This window comes from Monopterus albus, unplaced genomic scaffold, assembly GCF_001952655.1.
Source record: "Monopterus albus unplaced genomic scaffold, M_albus_1.0 scaffold42.1, whole genome shotgun sequence".
In the NCBI taxonomy this organism is placed as follows: domain Eukaryota; kingdom Metazoa; phylum Chordata; class Actinopteri; order Synbranchiformes; family Synbranchidae; genus Monopterus; species Monopterus albus.
Genome location: NW_018127922.1, coordinates 1,302,406 through 1,322,830, shown reverse-complemented (window position 1 = coordinate 1,322,830; position 20,425 = coordinate 1,302,406). Strand labels below are relative to the sequence as shown.

The following is a 20,425-nucleotide window of genomic DNA, read 5'->3' as shown; positions in this document are numbered from 1 at the left end:
CAAGGAGGAATGGGCAAAAATTTCAGTCTCTCGATGTGCAAAACTGATAGAGACATACCCCAAGCGACTTACAGCTGTAATCGCAGCAAAAGGTGGCGCTACCAAGTATTAACTTAAGGGGGCTGAATAATTTTGCACGCCCAATTTTTCAGTTTTTTATTTGTTAAAAAAGTTTGAAATATCCAATAAATTTCGTTCCACTTCATGATTGTGTCCCACTTGTTGTTGATTCTTCACAAAAAATTACAGTTTTATATCTTTATGTTTGAAGCCTGAAATGTGGCAAAAGGTCGCAAAGTTCAAGGGGGCCGAATACTTTTGCAAGGCACTGTATATATATATAGTGTGTATGTATATATATATGTAATTTCCATGTTTTAGACTATTAATCATCTCTTTCATATTTTTAATTAAAGTCATTAGTGTGGATTTCCTCTGCATTGCAACTCCAGTTGCTCCCCTCTGTAATGAATATGCACATATAATCACACAATAACATGCATACAGAGCTGTAGACAATTAACAAGTCACTACACCGTTGTGAAAAGAATTGCAGCTAATGTTTTTCAAATAACGAAAACTGAGAGTGAACTTTGCCTTTTGTCTCCTCCATGAACACCTGTATGGAGCAGATGCATTTGGGACCACAACAGATATGCTGAAAGATCAATTCCAGTCACCGTAAGGAAAGTGACAAAGGTTGTACTGTAAATCATCTGGCTTTTAAGTAATTTAATCTTAAGCGGTTAACAGAGAATAACATGAACATGGTTATGACCAGTACCAATGGGATATCAGGACTCCAGTTGCCCTGCAAATGCACAACATTGTGAATTTTAATGTGCTATACAGATGGGACAAGGCTGCCTCGCTAGCACCTGCTGTGCATCATTTAACAGCCAGTGTCACACCTCCTCTGTAAGAACATTGTATAAGATTGCTAAGGGTTAGGAAAATGCTAATGATTGAATATTTCAAGTCCGCATTTCCAGGTATGCTATAGATCAGACTATTGGCTGCACATAAAGAAGAAAAATAAATTCTAGGTCTTTATTTGCAGTCTGACATGCACTAATGGTACTATTTTCACCGTTTGCGATGAGCTTTGTGGTCAAGATTGCACAATTAATTAAACCACACAGTTTGCATTTGTCACATTTCCTGTTTCGCATGATAAAGCTTGATGTGTTTCTGCATCTAAAGCTTTGTGTTTTCCTTTTTTTTTTTTTTTTTTTTTTTTTAGCTGATCCTATTTAATAGTCCATTTCTATTTGTTCTTTGTCTTTGTTCTAAAATAGTTTTCCTGCAAGCATCATGCAGGACACAATAATGGATGCCAGTGCTTACAGAGATTTATTATTGTAAATTGTTGTAATTTAGGGTTGAAATTAGTAAATGTCATCATGGGTGTAGACTCTAGTGTCACTACTAATTAATATCAAGTATATCCATCACAAGTAATAGGCATTTATTCTTGTGCTATATTTACTGTATATTCAGCTCAGACAATTTATTATTTACTGCTAAGTTGGATAGATCAGAGGTTAAAAGGAACATTCATGGTCTGAACTAACATTATGATTCACCTGCTTTTGATGTGTAATAAGTCCATCTGTGCTTTAAAAATATGTGTAATGCTAAACTCATCAGAAGTATCATTATAGTCTCTTAAAACTTTGTAACAAAATTCTGCCATTAATAGGAACCAGAAGGATCAGTCAGTATCCCTGTTTACCAATAAAGTCATGCACACAATACATTAAAGCCCCTGCACTCATGGCTTCTTTGTGTTCCTTTTGGGAATACATCCACCAACAATTAATAGCTCCCCCTGAGAAGTGCAGTATGCAGCACTTTGTCAGAGTCTACAGAGAGATCCTTTCTGCACTGACACTCCTCCCACTTCTCTGGAACAGAGATGGACAGGGTTCCTCCCACAGCATCTCTTAAATCACACTTGTAAAGGTTGAGGTTAATAAGTCGTGGGTGCACCTCACTGACTGACAGGACCGCTGTTGTCCCCATTTACCAACCTTTGTTCCTTGTGCTAGCAAAAGACATAATCACATCCAGATGGTTCCTAGAGAAAGCCAAAGACTGACAACAACAGTACATTAGCTTATTTTAAAATTGGCTTTGACTGTATGACTTCTCATTCATGCCTTCCACCATCTCATTCTTTCCCGTCTTTTTTTCTCCTGTCTTTGTATAGTCCTTTTATCAAAAAGGTCCATTATCAAAGTACACCCTCCTTACCCCATGTTTACCCCACACGATCGCACCCCTTCCTACACACTGTTGTACGCGTGGTGTGTGTCAAGAATGTAGTCCTGTTGCCATGGCAGCTTGGCTTGTTTAATTGCCAAGTTTTTTATTAACAGATTTTTAGTATTTTGCAATTAAAATGATCTAACATGCTTTAGCAATAAATGTCTATAGAGTATTTATGATTTTTGATATTTTCTTACTTGTATTATGTCAGTTACAAAGGGATGTATTAACTTTGAGGATAATTTGAGGATAATTTGAGGTAAGCCATGTGGCTTCCCAGAACAGAGAACAGATTTTGTGCAAATCTTGGCATACCTTGTACTTTTTCACCCATGAGAATAACTCAGCAGAGGCTGTCAAGTGTGTCTTTTCAGCTTTTAGCTCTCTGTTAACCAAAGTGTTTTGTAACCACAGCCATGGCTGAACTATATCTCTATGAAGATTGTCATCCAGCTATGGTATATCCAAAGTGGTAATATATAGGCAACTGGACTTACTTGTTTCTGAACTACTGTGCCTTTTTCACTTGAACTACACCTGAACCTATTGTATCACCTGGTTTAAAATTTCAGTACCAAGTGCCACTGTCAAGTTGCACAATTTAATCCCTCTTAAAGCAGTGTTGTGAAGTGATATGCTGAAGGGACACAAAAAGTGTCGGTGTGTACGCAGCCAGTTGTGGTTTCTTCAGGTCAGTGTACTGTACATTTATAGGGTAAAATGTTTACCTACTTAACCCTATAAAACCATTTGTATCATATTTGATACGTGAGGTTTCTGAACAAAAAAAATCACCAAAAATGCCCCATGTATCAAATGTGATACAAAAGAAATAGAAATAATCTAAATAATATGGCACCTCTATTCGTATATACCTGGACTGTCTGTCTATGCATATATGGCAAATAAAAATCGTGAATCTTGAATTTTGAATCATGAATTTTATTTTGGATTTTGTTAAAAGGTTTAATAAACATCTCAGTTCCAAAAAATTAGAATGATCTGGCTATTTTTTGATATGTTGTGCTTTACAGGGTAAATTGTCTTAACTGGGGAAAACTGGCCAGGCTGTTGGAGGTGTAGATGAAACATGACAATGCAGTTACTTGGGAGTTATTGGATCTTATTAGCTAAAGGTTTATCCCTCCCTTCTTCAAATTCAGTCACCAACTTGCAGGAAAATCAGATTTAAAAAAAAAAAAAATTGCTACACATGCTTGCCTGTCTTATTCAATTAAAATTGTTTTCTTTTACAGAGTGCAGCACAGCGCTTGGATGGTCACCAGCATGACCTATCAGCTGTCAGTCCTGTTTTCTGTTCAGCATTTTCCAAGTTTCACTGGCTTTTTGTTGTAATTTTTCAGTTTGAAGCAAAGTGCTGTTTAGTAGTTTTAGTTTGGTCTGATGCATGAACCGCCCAATCTGGCTCCTTTCAGTGCAAAGCAGCAACCCATCCCAGACGCCTTGTTGGGGAAACATTTTGACTGCTTATATCTGCATTCTAAACCATGTAGTCACTAGCTTAAGATCATGACTGTAGATAAGGGCAGGATCGTACATTTGTTCCTAGTAAACAGATGTTTACCTTTATGCTCAGCCCTCACTTCCCCGCAGCAGTTGTATACAGTAACTGTGGGGCCTGCACCAATTTGCCTACTGACCTTCTGTTCTTTCCAGTGCAGGAACAAGAACTGGAGATGCTTGAAAATCTTCACTTAATTAACCCAGACACTGCACCCTGTGTGCAAACCGGACACCACCAGAGAGCAAGTGAAAATGTTCTACTTTCAGTCCTTCCTTGCATCTTGATATTCTGTACATGACAATTACCAACAGATGAAGCAGCAAAACAGTCTTTGCGGACCAAACATCTGCTTCAGTCACTGCAAAGAATGTGTACATAACTTTTAGTTCAGCTGTACAGAGATCATGGTGTTCCAATTCAGTTAAGATTTTGCTTTAGGGATACATAACAATGGCCTCCTGGTTTTGTTATTAAGGGATGCATAGCTACACTACAATTTCTTGATACCCTTTATTTACAAATCACAAATTACTTTGTAGTTTGTCTTTTTAATTGACTGGCTTTATAAGCTGAAATATTTTCTCATCAAACAAGACTGCAGTTGCTTTGAGAGTAATCTAAAGTTACTGCATGTTAAAAATAGGATGCTCACCTCTAAAATAACAAAATACTCAGCTGTCTAACTCTGTCTTGAAGTCAGCAGATAAATCGGATCACTTTACACCCTCCACCAGTGTGACCCCTATCAGATTTGGTATGCAGGGTGGATATCTCCCCCTTAGCAGAATGATAACTGAATAACCATTACCAAGACATCAATCCCACTACAATTGCCTTCTTGGGAGTATAGCATGGTAATAAGTTAGGGAAATGGCTGTTTGTGCTTGCTCATAGTAATTCACTATGTATGCAAGATGTTAAATACATGGGCTAAGGTCTTTGATCAAAGCTTGATGGGTTGTGAGGTCAGCTACAACATGACCTCAGTGACCTATGTAAGAACCAATAGGCCATTGGAGAAATGGTCAAATACACTGCCAGCACTCCTACAGCATGTTGCCATCACAGGTACCTCAGACCTCAGCATTTATCGTGTCTGCTTTCTGTACAGAAGGAGTTTTGGTTCACATTGTTAGTTCTTAAACCCCAACAAACATATGAGCTGTTGTAGTTACACTACTGTGTTATCTGTTATCACAACTGTCATCTGTTTAGCAGAGTTTGAAATCTGTTTCCCTGTACCTTCCTCCAAAGAACTGCCTCTGACGAGACAATAATACTGGCTTCTGAGTTGACAGTAAAAGCTGCTGGCTATGTTCATCATGTGTCTCCTCATATTTTGTACAGCAGGAGCAAAAATCTATAAATACAGTCTCCAAGGCAATACTGCACCATTAACAGTCTTTGACAATAGAGCTGTCTGATCTCCATCATGTCTCTCTTTTTTTCTTTCGACGCCTGGTCTACATCAAATATCTCAAATGGATTTATATTACAGTAAGCATTAATGAGTTCCTCAGTACTTATGGCAGCTACTTGAGTAGGTTCCTGTTTTTACCCCTTTGTGTCAAGAATAAATCCAGCCTAAGAGGGTGAGGAAAGGAACTAGAGTAAAGCTTTAATGTTTCCATGTGGATACTTACAGACAGCTGTCAATAGTAAATGCAACGATAATACAACAGTGAACATAAATGGTGGTCGATACTACATGTGCATTAAACACAAGTAAACAGGTTAACCCAACATCATTGTCATTTCTCACCAAACCACCAGAGGAAGAGTAATGGACATAAATTCGAGCAGGGTAATAGGTGAGGGCTCGATTTGTTTCTTCGGCCATAGTATGTGTAAATTACTTTTTTATTGTACTGTGGCAAAGAATGTATTCTGTCCCTACTATGTATGGCTATGTGATGGTGCCTCTGGAAAATCCTTCAAATGTCTTCATGCTTCCCTTTTGAAAAACTGCCACCAAGAAACCTGGAAGAAGCAAATATCATTTCCTGCCACATTTGCTATTTTGGCATTTCGATTAATGCAAATGTACTCAGTTTGATTGAAACACAGAATAAAAACAATTCAGTTTGCTGCTTTATATGATTCAAGTGCTTGGTTCAAATGAACTTCAGTTCCTTAAATCTACAGTATGTAACTTAAGGTAGCACTAGCATGAAACGCCAAATCAACCCACTCTTCTTTGCCCAGCACTCCCTCTCCCATCTCCTCTTTGTTCTACTACAATCTGCTACGCTTTACCACCTTCTGCCCAGCTCTTCAGATATGTCATTATGAAATCACAATAAATGAGAATGAAACAAAATGTACTGATTGAACAGAAATACCAGAAAATTTCTGGTTAGAGAGGCCAGTCCTGCTCAAAAAGAGCTAATATCTCTGCACTCTGTGCTGTTCGAGTCTGGGTTACAGGAGGCTTTTACTGCACTACTTCACATTAAGACGAGCCTTGGAGCAGTTTTCTACAACACAAATATTTGACAAAAAGTTACATACTGTAGCGTTAATGCCATAAGAAGTAACTGATAGAAAAAAAATACCAGTCTTTTTACTTTTCTCAATAGAGTAGATGCTGTTTTTTTACAACCTCACTGGTTTTCTTCAAACACCCGAACCTGTGTTTTGCCCAGTTGTTTTTGACAGAACTGATGTGTTGATTATGAGAGATTTCCTGATTTGATTTTCTCAAAGTGTATTCCGTCAGTGTATCACATATTCAGTATTTGCTTCAGGAATGGAAATTGAGTGTGCAAGTATCATGTCTTACTACTCAAATACTGTAAGCCAACACTCAGGTGCCATGGGTACAGTATAGAAGCCATACTTAGCTATTATAAATCGTCACAAACAAATTAAGATAAAGGGAAATGTAACTGAGAGAAATGACCAAGTCAGCTGTATGATTGTGTGCCAAGTGGACTCTGGACATGTTCTACAAGTCCTTAAGCAAGTCCCTAAAGATGACAGTAGATGAGACGGAAAATAAAGTATGGAAAAATAGAGGAACATCTGGCCAAAGGAACAAACCCAGGAGTATTAAAACAAAGTGAAAAGGTCATGTACAGCGCTCCAGTGGTCGAGCTAATGGCCAAAAAAAGCCACGAGACACATGAAATAATGTGCTTCATACATCACTAAGTGGTTCTTCATTAGAGCAGGAAAAGTCAAGCTGACCTGTGATACACACTGTTGGTTTGACAACAAAGGTGCATATACACTGATGCTACAAGTAAACACCTCTGTGTTTATTTTAGACATTGCTTTTTACTCCCTTTTTAGCGTTTTAAAGACAGTGCTGTGAATTTATCACATTATGTGACTTCTAATATTGGTGCAGTGCAGGGGAGATTGAATTGGACAGAAGTTCAGGTCATCTAGTTCAGGTCATCTTGAGAGAAGATGTAAGAACAGTTAATTCAGTCTCCATTTATTTTCTCCATGAAATCCTATTCATTAGTATTGAATGAACATATTATCATGTCCTCACGAGAAAATTACACACTGTGGGACTCAAGGCCTTCAGACCTTGGAATATTATTGTACCTACTGTGTCCTTATCATGGCCGCCCTAATTCTAAAATCTTGTGTAATAATACATTAAGAACTTCCACTTCTGTGACCACTTAAAAAGGCAAATGAGCAACTATTTCAGCAATCGATTGAAGCTTTATAGAACAGTTACAATATCGTGATAGCAATTTTCTAACGGTGCTTCTTAACTGACATGAACTGCTTCACAGTGTAGACTGTAGGCCGCGACAAAATGCAACTCGCATATAGCACAGCACGCTCATGTGCTGCATTTTGAGCATGTTCTTGGAGTACAATATGTACCTTTGACCCAGAGGGGAAGCAAGCAGACCAGTATGCAGGCATAAATCTTTACCTGTGGTGATAGAGGTCGGAACAAAAACAGAATGGATAATGATGTTCCTTCCTCAAGTACTTTAAAATCTTACTGATTAGTGCCCTTGCAGTAAGGTTTTAAATGCCAGTTGTCTTTCCCGTGGTTGTGAATACTTCAACTGGTGCTTTAAAGCTTATTTTGCAGCCACCCAAAGTAAAGCCCCTTTCCTTAAATTTAACATTTCAAACATGCACTGGCTAAACTGCAGAACTTCTCACACAGCTCCTCAAAGACCTACTTTGCACTGCAACTGCACTGTGAGTGCAGGCCTTGTTCCACACCAAGACCGAACAAACCTGGACATTTTTAGTATTCCCTCCATCTGTGCCTCTGTCCCAAGGGTGTTGACTTCAGCAGATCACTTTTTCTGGAAGAGAAATGATGGATGTATTTGAAGAGACAAATAAACAGTGAATAAATTTTTTTCCCCCAACAGAATGTGATATTGTAGTTGATACTGCAGAGTACTGGTAGGTGTAAGAGAGAGTGAGTGCAGAGAAGGAGGACGAGACAAAAAGAGAGAAAGTGTGAGGGAAACTGGCCCCCAAAAATAAAATCTAATAATTCATGTTACAAGCTTATTAAGATTCTGGTTGATCAAAATCTAAAACCATGGGTGTGAAGATTCAAAAATAATTCTGGAATGAAGGATGAGAAAATAACTGTGATTAGTGTGTTCACAATAGACAGAATGCTTATTTATGCTGTGTTGACCGGCTAGCTCTTCTTCAGTCTGGAGTGACTTTGTAGCATCTTTGCAGACTGTTTTTTTTTTCTTTTCTTTTCTTTACAGTTGCAATGCCATTAGATTTCGACTTTCCAAAGTATTTTCTAGCTCTAAGTCGCAGCTAACCTGACAAAGCCAATCAAAGGGCATGAATGCATTGTTCCTTTTGAACCAGGATCATTAGCAGCAGCAACTTTGGGGACTCACTGATAGTGTATCCCTAATCACAGGCATAACAGTTGGACCTAAAGGATGGGTTCAGGAGTTTTCAAGTTGGTTTTAAAAAAATGTTGACATGCCCATATGTATGTGAGAATAGGTCTTAGTTGTAACTTTTCCTGTTCTCCGCACTGACCCTCAAGCTTTTTATCCAGGTTGCAACTACGCTGGGAGAAAGGAGGGCCAAATGCCCTTGTTCTCTTCAAAAATGCACTCCAAAGTTTGTTTGATGCTCAAATGAAACTTCAGCTGTCACTAAGCTAATTCAAATAGGTTTTTTCAGAGTTAGTGTATTCAAGACAAATTTCCTTTTTTTGTTTCCCTGAATTGTACTTTTCTGCTGAGTACTTGCAGTCACAACCTCAATATGTCACTTGTCACAAAAATGTAAGTATAGGTTGTTGAACAGTAGGTGTTTTTGTAACCACCTCTTTCTTCTTCTGGTGACAGCAGTCTTGAGTTTCTGTTAAGTAAAGTACACCTTTCTTTAAAAAGTCAGTCTCTGACATGCTATATGGTGCATGTAATAACTGCTGATCGTGACGGTGCCCCTGTACTTCATTTCCCTATTTTTCATCTGCCTTAAATCAATGCAGATAGTTGTTTTAGTGTGACTTCTGTCCAATTAGTTTCAAGGGGTTTGGATAATTTCCTCTTGCCTTCCCCCTGTTAATGGTCTGTCAGATAGAAGTGATTTCCTGACAGTGTGATGACAAACCATTTTCACCGGGTCAGATGAGTTCTAGTAATTATGTAAATAACTGTGGTTTCTTGAACTGGGAGTTCAGCTTGGTCAGAGGGTTGGAGAGAGGGATCATGTGTCCTGCTGCGGTTCAAGGTACTGTCAGTGCCAACTTTGAGTTTATATATCTGTGTGTGTGTGTGTGTGTCTGTATTACTCCTATTGTGGGGACCGAGTACTGTGCGCGTGCATGTTAGAAAATAAAGACCATTTATTACAGACTTTGACATATACTTTTTTAAATAGTTTATGCATGTAGCACTCTAACATTTAAGGTTTAGGTTTTTATTTGTACAGGATCAAGGATTTTGGATGATAGATGTGGCTGAAAAGTATAAAGGTAGGAAGTGACTGTCAACTCTTATACAAGCACAGCCTAAGTCTACTACCTGAAAAGAGCAAAAAAGGTTTTTCCCCAAGAAACATACAGTACTTTACTTAAGCTGACGGATATGAGACAATTGCATCAAGATCTGTAGCAAGCCAAGAGTAACAACTGCTCTTACTGCTACAGAAATTGAGGGTGCTAATTGTACACTACATCTAAAGGAAGTCTAAATAAAAGCTGTCTAACTAGTAATGGAGATGAATATGGGGAAATAATTAGAGCAAATGTAGTTGACTTAAAGTGACAAACATCTAAAAAGCTCTAATTTTCTGTGTGTTTTATTGATAGACCTAAACTTACTTACTCACTTTCCCATTTACTGTCAAGCCTTTCAGAATGTCATTGGATAAGTGGTGAAAAGCGACACCCCTGTTTACACTACATTCAGTCGAGCTTTAGCCTGCACTGCACAACAAATGGATGATGGATGAAATGTGTGCATTACAAACTGTTGATAGTGCATCTGTTTTCTTCTTTAGTCTGTATTTTCTGAAAAATTCTACATCACTGAAAGCGATGCTGCTGTTGCTCTTAACACAGACTGCAGTCACCTGTGTTCCTTCTTTCACTTTCAGACAGAAATAAGTAAAGTCGCGTGAACAATTCTGTAATGGTGTTTACAGTTAGAGGCTGTGATAGTGTTGTCATCAACGTTGTCATTTCTGCTCTGTAGCTGCTGAATCCTCCCACCAGAATTGTGACCTCAGTTAACTGGCATTTAGTCTTTTGCACTCTCTCTGATTTTTTTTTCTTGCTGTATTTCCATTTTATAGAAGTCTCCTACTGTTCACTACACTCTCAAAAGGTCTGAACATAATGAAGGTGCCTGTAAGGACATCCAAACCATCTCATCCCATTTCTGAAAGGTTCTCTGAGGAAAAGTCCATCTAAATGTCATAGAATATATGGGATCTATTTTTAACTATACATGTCTATTTAAAGTAAGTTATATTTCATGTTAGTTATTTCTCTAGTGATTAAATTAGTTTATAATATTACATACAGGGAACATTTGTCTCCATTTAACTGTAAAGATGTACAATTATCACATTGTGTGGTACAAAGACAGACACTTGTTGTCAATGGTGCAAAGCAAACTGTTTTGTACATACACTACCAGTCATAAGTTTGGACATTCTTTCCCATTTAATTCAACTGGAAAATGTGTGGCAGCATGGTGGAGCAGTGGCTAGCACTGCTGCCTTGAGGTTCGAGCCCTGGCCGACCTTGTACATTCATGTGCGGTGTTTCCATATTCTCTCTGGGTACTCCGGCTTCCTTCCACAGTCCAAAGACGTGCAGTTTAGGTTGATTGGTGACTCTAAATTGCCTGTAGGAATGAGTGTGGGTGTGTGGTTGTCTGTTTCTAAGTGTCAGCCCTGTGATAGACAGGCAACCTGTCCAGGGTGGACCCCGGTTCTCACCCAGTGTAAGCTGGGATTGGCTCCAGCCCCACCATGGCCCTCTTCAGGATAAGCAGTATAGATAATGAATGGATGGAAAATATGTCCAAACTTTTCGCTGGGAGGCTTAATTCAAATGCATTGTTGTAAGTTAGAAAAATGAATCAGGAGGTAAACAAAAGAAATACTGACTCATGATTTCAGTAATTATTGATTTTTTACTTCACTTTCAGTCACCAGCATGAGATGCAGATTATGTAATTATTTAAGAACTCCCCCCAGTACACACACACGCTTCATAAAATGGACATCCTAGGCAGGAAATAAAGAGAGGAGAGGAAGATTAAGCAATAAGGGATAGTGGTGGGAGGATGGATCTAAGGATGGAAAGAGAGATGCAAGTATCAAATTGAATGTTAGTATGGATTTCTTGTGTTAACAGAATACCTTGTCATGTCTTGCCTGTCCAAGGGCTTAAATCTATCAGATCTATAATCCATCATCAGTCGTAGAGATGACAATCAGTACTGTTTCAGCCGGTGGCTATGGCCTATTCAAAACCATTTGTCCTTTTGTGGGACAAAACAAATGATTCTCAGTTAGTGAAAAGGCCAAAGTGAATATAAAAAGCCAGGCTGAAAAATCACAAAGGAGCCTCTTTGCTCTAAATTGTTTAATCTTTGCACTGCAAATGATTTTACCTTGATGAAAATGCAAAGCTGATTTTCCAGTATTAAACATTGTGGAATCAATTATCAAATCGACTCATTCAGTAGGAGGAAAAAGGCTGTGCAGTGGGTTGCATTACACTGTATAAAAGTAACACTTTGACTGGAAGTGTAGTGTTTTCACTTAAAAAAAAAAAAGTAAAAACCAGTAAATGAAATAAATTATACTCTTGGGTTTCACTGACTTCAATAATAAATCAAGCATTTACGTTCCATTTGATCTTCAGTGTTATGAATATCTGTCACACTCATTAACATCCCATTTAATCAGTGAATATCATCAGTTCCACATCTGTTGAGATTTCTTATTCTGAACACGGCTTGAGCGCCACTGTGAGCCAAGGTGTGAGAGGCAGAGGTGTCTGTGCTCAGACTGATAGAACTAGCCTAGTGAGCTTCTAAAAGCAGCTAATTAGAGCTAAGATTAATGCCCAGTGGGGAATGAGCCAAGGTTATGCCCCATCTGGCCCTGTTTCACACAGATAACAACTGCAATAGGCCTCTAGTCTCAACTAAAGATAGCTTTGACCTGCGCTTTTGTCCCAAAGATAAAGGTATTTTTCCCATCACACACACAACAGAATTGGTTTTTTGTTGGTTTTGATGGATTGCTAGCATGTACAAATGCTACTGTATGCAGTGGGCTTTGTGACAAGGTCTTTTATGGTCACTGTGGCTTTTGTTTAGTGGAATTAATTTGCTCCTATAGCCATGCTCAAAAGAACAGCAACATGTCAGTTTCAAAAATTAATTTGACTCAGAAAGAAAGGTTGCATGCTTTTGTTAAAGTCTTAAATTCTACATGGAAAAAGTCAAGGAGTAGTAAAATAACCTAACCATGCGTTTGGATGACTGCACAGTTCTAGACAGATTATATCACACAGTCTGCTGCATTGTTTAAAGTCCCCATGTTTAACACAGAGCACCTTCTTTGGGCATTTTATCTGAAAATTACAGTGATGCTTTGTTTCAGGAGGAGCAAAGCAAATCAGGGTGGATATTTGAATGGCAGCTGAAATACAGGAGCACACCACATCACTGAGACAGTATCCAAGTGACCGTGACAAATGCACAATCTGTAAAACATGAACAGCTGAGGTTTTAATGGTGGGTGTTTGAACAGGGAGGGCAAAAACACATTTGTGTTTCTGCCAGCAGAGACTTGAGTTCTCACGCAGCCAGATGGCTGGTGCTGGTGCTGTCTTGATTTGCCTATCTGGGGCAGCTAAAATAGACAATTAGACCCTTTACTGCTAGAAACTGGTTGCTACTCATCAGCTGAAGTGGGTGAGTGCAACTGCTACACATCTGTAGCAGGCTAAATGTGCTATCTAGCAGAATGTGGTTAGCATCATATCAAGTAATCCATGTGATTAGATTAGACTTAGGTTTTCCCCTGGAGTAAAAGGCCTCCTGGCCAATACCTCTACATCCACATACATGTATACAGAGATTTCAATGACAGAGGTTACACTGTATGTCATATGCAAGGTTAATGTCTATCTATTCATCATCTATACCGTTTATCCTGAAGAGGGTCACAGGGGGGCTGGAGCCAGTCCCAGCTGCCAAAGGGTGAGGATTGGGGTACACCCTAGACAGATCGCAAGATTAATGTACAAATAATTTTCATCATGTTTGCCATTCACCAGAATGACAAATACTCTATCTACATTTTATAAATATGAATAAAATATACCAAGTCATGATCGGTGCCATATATCACTAAGCCTTAAATAACGATCTTCTCTGCATTCCACAACACTGAAATGAATAACATGTCTATAAGACGACTGTAAGATTTAGTGAGGTGGTGGTTGCAATACCAGGCTTGACCGCTACAGTACTCCGGTTAGAGAGTCTCGAGTCATCAGATTAACGTGACTGTTTATTTCTTGAGAACATACATATCAATCATGTCTCAAGAACTTCTTCTCAAGAAAGGGAACTCCTCACATGCAAACTACGTATGTCTCCATAGTACAGAGTCAACCATTACTCAGAACATACAATGTCAATCACTGTAAGCCACACCCCTTAAAGAAGCAAGACTTAATAAACATACGGTAAGGATACAATTCACAACAACGACAACACTGATCCCACTTTTTTCTTCTTAAATAGTTTGAGCTTTTTTTTTTTTTAATTATTTCTGTGTGTCTTTAGCAGCAGTCCTGTTAGCAACATCTATGCAATGCAAAATTATACTGCAGAAACACTTCTCTGAGTCTCCCTGTGTGGAAAATAATAGAGCCTAATATATGGACGTGCACAATCTTTGTTATGAGGAGCCTATCGAGCTAAAATAAGCTGCAGGTCAGTAGGTGTTTGGTGTACTTTCCCAGTGGGAGACAATAAAGAGCTTAATAAATGACTTGGTAACAGAGTAATAATCTTATAAAAGGGACAGTAGTGAGGAGAGCTCACTACTGTGATGGTGCAAAGATCAGGATGTCTGTGGCTAACTTTCTCAATGTGGATATGTAATAAATAAGGAGAAATAGGTCAGAAAACAGAATGTTACATAGGCCTACTGTGGTATGGGAGTTTATTTTATTATTGTACAAGATCAGTGTAATAACTAGAGCACCAGATACCAAACACCAGAATAGGAAGAGGAAACAACGGTACTGCAAATTTTTCAGCAGTAACACATGCAGTGCTACAAGTCAAAAAGAAAATTTGTTATTAGCTCAATGGGTTAGTTTAGTTTTCCTGCCTCTCAGTATTACACTGAAATCAACAGAAAAGGATGACTTCAGAATAGCCCTCATTCAAACATCTGTCTTACCAGGTGTGACTCATAACGCCTCTTTATTTTGAGCCTCAGAGGAAATAACGCAGCTAATTGAAAAGGCCTTCAAGTTCAAATGTTTATTACATCTCAGTGGGCTTTTGTCTGGTTATAGAAGCATTTTTACTCATTAGAGAAAAGTTTTGTAAGCATGCTATTAATTAAAGTCAGAGTCAATGAATGTAAATATGATATGTTACTGCATACGTCTTCCACAGACTCACACTGATTAAACTTTGTGCAGCATCTGAACTGACTGTAATAGAATTGAGCATAGTGCAGAAAAGCCGAGTCTATCAACTTGAGCCGCAGAAAATCAACTGAAACCATCTCACAAGTCATTTATCAAACCTTCCCCATATTCTCATGTGTGAAGAACAAACTTTTCTGATCTATATAACAGTAAATTGAAATTTTTTGGGTTTTGAACCGTTTAGTTGTTGAAAAAAAGCAATAAGACATTTTCTTGGACTGTAGGAGATTGTGATTGTTCGTTTTCTATTTGTCTTCACTATATAGACAAAATAATTATTTGGCTAATAGGGCTACATTTTTACAGAATAAATACTCACTGCATTATTGTCAGAGCTCAGACTCTATTTCAGGACAAAAGATGCTCTGATCTTTATGATTGAGCAAATCCACACAGAGAATACCCCAACCAATAACAAATATGCATTTTCTGTGTTCTGAATTATAGAATACACTAATTTATGGCTGTCTTCTGGGGTGGTGTAAGAATGCTCTGTTATAGTGATATCAGTTTATTTTATTAATTATATTTATTTCTCTATTGGCACTATGGTTCCCTAATCATTCACATTACAGCTGACAAGAGTCCACAGTCTGCTATCATTTGATGTTATCTCCCTTGAGGTAAAATTTGTTTTGTGCAGGAATGAATTGAGAACCACACTGTAGACCTGCTCCCCGTTTTCAAAACTTAGTGGTGACATTTCCAATTCATGTGCCTCACTGCATTCTCCCTGAGGACATCTCATATTATGGTGTGATGCTGTCTGGGTGCGGAGACTGTGACAGCTCACTCTCCACAGCAGCACTTGGATTGTTTGCTGCTGTGCACAAAACAATAATGTATTTGTCACCCACTGCCAAATGCCACACTCTCCACCGTTAATCTTTTTGTGTTCCATTTTCTGTACAACAAAGCAAAAATATGTCCTACTTTCCCATGGCAGGTAGGGGAATATATGGGGATCTGAAATCTTTGAAACAGCTAGCCATTATTGCAGAAACATTTGGCTAACATTTTCTTTCATTCATTCTAGGCTATGCAATTAAAATGGTCTCATATGATGATACAAAAAAGTTAGACACACCAAACACGTCACACCTGAGGCAAAAAACATTTTAAAGTTTCAATATTACATAAGCTACAGTGAAAAAGGGGTGGTGTACCTCATACACATTCTTAATACTGTGTCATTTTTATGTTTGGATGTCAGCTTAAAATTAAAAAGACAGTTAAGGATATTTTTTTTAATCACAACTTGGGTCTAATTTTGATAGTTTGTCATAATAATAACAATAGTGTACCTCTGTAATTTACTACTTCTGCTCTCAAATTTGCAGGATATAATAAGAAAAATATTGTACAGCTGTTTATTTTGTGAGGAAAATGTCCTCCAGGGGCCAAATGTACTCACAGCCTAGCCTCACCCCGAGGGCTTTATTTTTATTTTTATTTTTTTTATATCCATCATAATTTACAAAACTATTTTCTAGTTCCTGTACAGTTAGAGCATGTTGAGGAAATATTGGATGCACTCACTTCTGGTTTTACCTCCAACTACAGTGCTTTAGAGTTTGGCTAATTCTGTAGCATTTTGTGTTTCTTGCATTCTTGGACTTTGCTGTAACAATAACCACTGTGTTACTAGATGTTAGATGAATAAACATGTTATAACAAAACAATGGTCAAGGAGAAATCAGTCAAAAATATTAGATTATATAGAGAGCTTTTACAGAGAGCTATATGGAGGTATTCTCTGTCTGGTATGGTCTATTGGTGTATGCAGGAGTTTAAAGAATTGGATTTGCTCAATCATTAAGATTGGAGCATCTTTTGGCCTGAAATAGAGTCTGAGCTGTGACAATGACGCAGCGGGTATTTATTCTGTAAAAATGCAGCCCTATCAGCTGAACTGGCAGTCCCATCCGCCCCTGTCTCTTTACAGTATCAACATAATCACTGAATACATTAAATCTGATTGGCTGGATTTTGTGCAGATACATCCAACCTCTAGTACTTTTCATTCCTGTAGTGACTGAGCCAGTGATGTTGGATAGAGGAAGGCGAGGGTTCTGTCACAGTAGCCTAATACTTAGAGCTGTTATGTTTGATTTGTCACCCAGTGGTGGCAAGAAAGCATCACATGCTGTAGGTGCCTGTGGTTGTTGAACTGAAATAAAACAACTTCCTCTTTTTCTGCCAGTTTCCTGAAATACACATACAGTAAATGGTGAATCTGTGGACTGAACTTCAGGGCACTGTGGCAGTCTCGGCTGTTTTCATATTGAAACACTCATTTTTCATGTCAAAAGAACTGAGATTTAATAACCAAAAGAAAGAAAGAAAGAAAACACTACAGCAGTTTATTTCATTTGTTAAGCAGTGAAAAGCAATAAACAATTCAAACTGTTCACATTTTCAAACAGCTCAAAGCATTTTCTGCCCAACAAAATCTAACTTTTTTATTTTTCGGTCTGGGTGGCCCTGTAATTTCACGAGGCATTTTACAGTCAGAGTATTTTTGCGGAAAATGCTTTTATTTATTTATTTTTTTTACTGTTCTGATTTTTCTTTGTTGCCTGGTAATACTCTTTTGGTCCTGAAAGGGTTTGAGCGCTATCTCCACGTAATCCTGCTGCAGCACATTGTTTTTGATCTCCTGTCGATATCAGGAATCACAGCAGGGTCCGCATTTGTCAAATTTTCTTGGATTATGCATACTGCAGATAGTTAACTACACTGAATTTTACGTAATCTTTTGTTTATTCAGAAATGTCTATTGACTGTGCCGTGTGTAATGGCACAAATCAAATTTGCTATATGCAAACTAATTCCCTAGTATTTTACACATATCTGTCAGAATTGCAAGAGTTTCTGTTCAACTTGCTGGTTAACATTGACTTTCAATATAAATAAAAATAAAACCCAGCACACAATCAAATGGAATTCCCATTTTTCTTCTGTTATTGCATCTGAGGAGATGGAACAGAGCCACTAACAGCTAGGAGATGTATTGACTTGCTTCAGTGAGGGATGGAGTTAGCTACCATTGAGGACACGGAAGCAATGTCTTTTTTTTTTTTATATTTCACTGTCACTTGATCCACTTGATACAGTTCAGTAGAAAGCACTGACAAACACCCATATGGTGGCTTCCAAGTGTGAACACTTAAGTATGACATCTGGGCAGAGTTAGTTGCATGATAAAGTGTTAACTGAGGCTAATCAACACATATTCTTTGCTCATTGCAAACTTTTATTTCCACTCAGATTTTGACTGACCAGTGTCACATCCTGACCATAACATTTTAATACTAATATGACGGTTCTCTCTGTTCCTTAAGAATCTTCATACTTGAATTTAAATCATAATGTAGAAAAACATACACTCATGCTGTGAATACATTTAGTAAGAAATTGTTCTGACATTGAATTTTTGGATTTCACACCATGGTAGTACAAGTTGGGGAATGATTAATAAGCTCTATGCATGAAAAAGTAACTCATTTGTCTGTTTGCACATGTTGGCTGTGAGCTGCTGACCCTGGTTTAATGTTTAGGGAGATGAGCGTCTCTTAATCTCAACAGCACTCTCCCTGCCAACCTAACACAGGCCACTCGTTCTCTCCACAGAGCCACACTCAGCTTTCAGCCTTCACACACAATAATAACTGGACTGCCATGCTGGCATGCTCCAGTGTCCTCTGCCATTTAAATCACTAGTGGCCTCACTGTCAGTAGTTAACAGGTATCCAAAAAAAGAACAGGCTATTTCCAGGCTCTCTTTACCACTTTTTTGTTGCTAAAACATTTTGGCTTTCAGGCATCACTCTTCAGACATCATTGACTAGCCTTAAATTTAATGCTTTTTTATGTTTCTGTGCAGCTTGTACAGCTTTGAAATGTCCACTATGACCCCACTAATGGAACAAACAATTATTTGAAACACTGGAATTTTGGAATGAGGTTTCAAGAAAATGTAGGAGACTGTCCCTGCGTTAAAAACAAACAAACAAAAACATGGGCAGTCTGTGCATATAGCTTTTTATAACCCAGAGCTAAGCAGCTGTAGGAATTATGACATGAGCAAAGAAGAAACTTAGGTTATGTAGTGTACAGAGCAACACGCAGCCTAAATTAGAAATTTTCACATCTGATTTTGATTTAGTTTGTCTGTCTTTTGACTAAAATGTCTGTGCAGTTGTCTTGCATGTGATAAGGTGTGGTTCTCCATTGTCCCACCTTGCTTAGCACTCTCAAAGCCGTGTTCCTGATCATGATGCATTTTATGGGGGAAACCTAATCTGGGAATGTAGTCATTAAAGATCTTTACAGTAGAGAGCTGACATGATTTATTATGCCAGACAAGACTATACATACATGTTTCCAGCCAAGCCATGCATAGCACAATTAATTACAGCGCTTGTATTAATGAGCATCTTCTATTAATCCAACAGTGTTACATAGTCACAGGCTTGTGGCGAAGCTAACGGGGTTGATTACAATGTGTAAAACCAACAATAAATTTATTTTACAGTAATGACTGCATACATAAACACAAGTATGCATAGACCTTGCTGACGTAAAAGATTTTAAAGGTGGTTTTCCACCAAGTCAGTGAAGCATGAACCATTCCCTCAAGGCACTTTAATTAACATGTAAAATATTACAATACAGGGCAATATTAATGTGCCACACAGAGTGCTACCCCCTCTCCAACCTTCATAGTGTATACACACAGGCTGATACAAGCTGTGTGTGTTTGTATGCATAGAATATACAGAGTGTTTGTGTGTGTTTGTGTATATAAACTGCTTTTGAGGATTTATTTTATCCTTCAATCTAATGAGGTAATGGAAACATGTCCATTATAGAAAACTGCCAAAAGCACTGCAGAAATGGCAGCTGATTTTTGTTTTCTAATTTCGTTTTGGCGCTTGTAAAAGTTGGCATTTTGTCTTGGGATGGAATAATAGGCGCTTCTGGAACACATTCTGTGGAATAACAATCCAGTATCCAAGGCCTTCAAACAGCACTAATGACACGTTTTCCTGACTGAGTTGCCACGAGTTTATTGGGCTTCATTGATCTGGTACCAGCATCAACGATACACAAGCTGCTGACAGCAGAGGCAGCCAACTTTTATGAGTCAACATAACTAAAAATATACCAGGTCAACAATGAGACAAAAATAATTTGGATTGTAACTGGAGAAATGACTATGATCAAACCAAAATTAAAACCTGAATGCCAGTATTACACAGATGTCAAAGCTTTATGGAGTTATTCACTCAGTATCTTATAAAGTATGCTATACTACCAGCTTTCCATAACCTTCTCTGATGTTGGTTTGCAAGGCTGTAAAACCTCAAAGATTAAATCTTTTTTTAATATGACACTAAAATAAATTTATAGCAGGAAACAACTGTATTCATCTTCAAATCATCAGCAAA

The 20,425-nt window shown here is 38.1% G+C and overlaps 1 long non-coding RNA gene across 6 annotated transcripts in view; it reads left to right on the top strand.

Annotated features, from left to right (window-relative positions):
- The window catches only part of LOC109959985 (uncharacterized), a 135,974-nt gene that overhangs the window by 29,676 nt on the left and 85,873 nt on the right, over positions 1 to 20,425 (top strand). Inside the window, exon 4 of one of the 6 annotated variants that reach the window (XR_002274923.1) lies at positions 3,954 to 5,826. The exons of 3 other annotated variants lie outside the window; for them this stretch is intronic. This is a non-coding gene — a long non-coding RNA (uncharacterized LOC109959985). Of the gene's footprint in view, positions 1 to 632; positions 1,166 to 3,948; positions 5,827 to 20,425 lie in introns of those variants that run through there. 2 more of the 6 variants (XR_002274920.1, XR_002274921.1) reach the window with 2 other exon arrangements.